Below are 4,252 nucleotides of genomic sequence, written 5' to 3'. Positions count from 1 at the left end.
ACTGGCAGTCTTGTATGTCTAGGGAGTTCATTGAATATTATGTGCTTTATATTTTTAACAAAGTGGTTTTATCTGCTATGGTTGGGACTTTATTTTAATTTTTCCCACAAAGAACTATGCATTTCTGGCTTAGAATAAAAAGTTAATTATAATTCTGGCCTGTATTTACCACTAGAATGAACTGAGGAGCTTAAAGGGGTTGTCTAATCATGCAAAGATATCCCCAGTCTTAAGGATGGGGCATAAATAACTTATTAGTGGGGATCTGACTATTGTAACAGGTCAAATCTATTTTTTATTTGGTATGTTTACTAGTGTATATTTACTAAATGATTGTATTCAGCACTGATGGTATAGGAGGGAAATCTTATTAGCAGGTAGATTTCTAGGTGTTTGATTTGAAAAGGGAAATCAATATTACCCTTATTGCAGATATGAGATGGCTGGATCACTGCCAGAATGCTGCCCCATGCGTGAAGGCAAGATCTTTGTAATAAGAGATGAAGACTTTTGTAACGGATCTCCTAGCACCCCGACCGGGTACCTCCGTTGATGGATGCTCCCAGTGCTTCCCGAGGACTCCGCTCTACACCAAAACCACCACAGGAGCCAGGAACAGCTCTTACAAGAGCTAGAAGTAATAGCCAGGGGAGTATACACGTATAGCAATAAATCAAACAAATGTCCCTAGGACTACCTTACACCTATTATCCTACACCTCCTAAATCCTAAAACTTAACCTTTAATAGTTAATCATAAACATTACCTATAGAACTTTTAAATTGTCAGTAGTCACTTAGTCCTATATATTGTACTAGTACTAGCCTCCTGCCTAGAATGGCCTATCTGGAGTAGGACTTAATAGCTTGACTGGCTGCACGCTGCCAGTATTGATACAAGTACAACGTGATAATCATTCCTATATATGTTGGCTGAGTGACTTTACTGGATTAAAGCTAACAATCCACGCTGCCCCCCCCCGACATGTTTCGCCGTTCTCCTGCGTCTTCAGGGGTTAGGGCAGAGTCGGACACCGGAGCACGGCGAAACATGTCGGGGGGCAGCGTGGATTGTTAGTTTTAAACCAGTAAAGTCACTCAGCCAACATATATAGGAATGATTATCACGTTGTGCTTGTATCAATACTGGCAGCGCGCCGGAGCACGGCGAAACATGTCGGGGGGCAGCGTGGATTGTTAGTTTTAATCCAGTAAAGTCACTCAGCCAACATATATAGGAATGATTATATGTGCTCCGGCAGCGCGCCGGAGCATGGCGAAACATGTCGGGGGGCAGCGTGGATTGTTAGTTTTAATCCAGTAAAGTCACACAGCCAACATATATAGGAATGATTATCACCTTGTGCTTGTATCAATACTGTCAGCGCACAGCCAGTCAAGCCATTAAGTCCTACTCCAGATAGGCCATTCTAGGCAGGAGGCTAGTACTAGTACAATATATAGTACTAAGTGACTACTGACAATTATAAAGTTCTATAGGTAATGTTTATGATTAACTATTAAAGGTTAAGTTTTAGGATTTAGGAGGATTAGGATAATAGGTGTAAGGTAGTCCTAGGGACATTTGTTTGATTTATTGATTAAAACACCACATCAAAATACCATAAGGGAAAATACAGCGATTTGTAGTACACGTATAGCAATCCCCACACACATGAGACGAGGCTCTATGTTGAATGTAAAACAGCAACTGTTTAATGGGTTATTTTTCAGCATTTTATGCAGGTCTCCTAGCAAGGGACAGCCCCCCCCAGGGCCCTTGTAGAAGACTGTGACTGTTTATGTTTTAGCCAATCACATGCATTTACAGTATTGAAACCTTCCCAGCAATTGTACACAAACACCCCTTCCCTCTGTCTGTAACACAATCAACAAAATACAATGAGCATTGTCTTTGACGCAATTAACTAACACACTGGCATTGTCTGAGACGCATTCAACAAAATACAATTACTAATAACACAAAGGCTACAACCCACATAGAATCCTCCCCTCTGCCTGTGATATAATCATGGTACACCATAGTTAACATAATCATCACAGGCAGGAGAATACACAATGTCCTCTGTCCTGGAGACAACCGAGTTGTAATTCAATTATCTCTCAGGACAGAGGGCAATCGCCAATACACACAGAGAGACAATGGAACAGACCTCACTACTCAACATATACAATGTCCAACCACCCTTTACAATACACATAGACATTTAACATCCCAACATAGCACAAATTAGTTGTAAAAGTCTCTTGGGCCTGGCTGTACTCATGGCTTTTCTGTCCAAAACAGTTCCACAGATTTAAGCTGTGCGGCTGGTCTGTCTTCTCCTTCAAAGTTTGTATGGGCTATAATCCTGGGGCAAGAGGCTGGCAACCAGGCCCCTCCAAAACCCAGTGGCGAGGTTGGTTTTGCCACAACTTTATCTAATAAATTATTATTTATCTAAGAAATCACAATTCACTAGCTGTTGACCAAATAATCATTCAGAGGACAACTATCTCTCCTGGCTTGCTCATACACATACATGTTTGGCTCGACCGAACAAGTATTTGCATTCAATAGGGAGAGATACTTCTGGCAGCTTAACTCTAGGGAGAACAAAAATATTAACTTCGCACCAAAACTTCTCTTCCCGACATTATCTATCGAGGTACAGTCGGGATCTTCCAACTTCTGGAGAATGGAAGGTTGTCCACGTTGCTCTGCCCAGCCGGGTTTGAATTTAATTATATTTCACGTCAGCCAGGTTTTAGTATCCCTGTAGGGATTAATGTCATAATAGCACCATCTAGCGGTGTTTTATTGTATTGCACCTTGTTTTTCTTGTATCAAAGACTGCTGTATTGTGGATGGTGCAAAGCTTTGTGGGAGGGCAAAGCATCCTGAGAAAGAGAAGTCTCCAGGACACAGTACAGAGCTGTCCTTCTGCATATCTCTTTCTTAAACTAAACCATACTTGTGAAATCATATCTGATCAGAAATCTATCTTTGTTTCAGGGACATTATGTTATGCAGAGCTGTTTAGTTAGTTATTATTGTCTCAGGGAAGTTGTTAATTTTGTTAGCTAGCCATGCAATCTTATGTAAGGCAGCCATTTTATCTTTTGCTTCAGTGTTATGCAAATGTTACAGTCCATGCTATTCTATATACTTATTCATGTTATTTGTATTCTTATAGCTTTACCAATCAATTTATCAATCATCAAATACTCTTGCTCTGCCAATAAACAAGTTAGACTACAAAGAACAGTCCTCTTATTTGGAAGACATGAATGGTATATGCTTAATGTCAGACCGCACACTGTGTGAACGTGTATGAAAACAGAACAGTAAAACAGATGCTAGTCACCAGCGATAGTGAATCTGACTATACAGAGCCGCCATCACACACGCGGTCCTACGTACAAGATTGTAGCAGTCACAAGAAGTGAAAGTGCAGCCCCCAGCAAGTGCAGCACGATCCAGACCAGAAGACCGTTTCTACATAGACTGAGTCCGTACAGAGACATTAAGCATCCAGAAAAAGGCACACAATGTCCGCTAGCCAGGCATCATTATACAGGACCAGGTCACGAGCAAGCTGCTATAGCAAGTCATCAGCAAAAGAAAAGGCTGCTCTCGCCCATGCAGAAGTTGACACTGCAAGAGTAAGGTCTTCCTTTGCTGCACAAGACATGCAACTAAAGAAAGAAAGAGTATTAAGGGAAAAAGAGATAGCATGCCTGCAAGGGTCAAAGGAAAAGAGAGAGCGTTACTGGAGGAAAAGAGAGCATGCCAGTAAGCGGCGCTGGAAGAAGAGAGAGCATGCTGGCAAATGGTGCTGGACGAAGAGAGAGCATGCCTGCAAACAGCGCTGGAATAAGAGAGCATGACTGAAAACATCAAAGGAAAAAGAAATAGCGTTACTGGAAGAAGAGACAGCATGCCTGCAAGCGTCAGTGGAATGTGTATGGATTATCATATACTTATGTAGAGGGTGCCGGCCGTATATTTTAGCCGATACCCAGCCAAAATGCCCAGGATTAGTGATAACTTCAATATTGGTCATTAGGCCACTTGTTAAAGACCGTTACATCTGAACCATTAGATATAGGGAGGAGACTCCCACTGTCTTCAGAGCTCCCGTGGTCTAATCTGTTAATATGACCGCCTGGGGCCTTGTGAAGGCCCCAGTCCTATCAAAGAGAACTCCCTCCAGAACAATGCATGAAGCATAACCTGACGGGTAGAAAAT

The sequence above is a fragment of the Bufo gargarizans genome, chromosome 9, assembly GCF_014858855.1.
Source record: "Bufo gargarizans isolate SCDJY-AF-19 chromosome 9, ASM1485885v1, whole genome shotgun sequence".
Classification (NCBI taxonomy): domain Eukaryota; kingdom Metazoa; phylum Chordata; class Amphibia; order Anura; family Bufonidae; genus Bufo; species Bufo gargarizans.
This window is presented reverse-complemented; position numbering follows the sequence as displayed.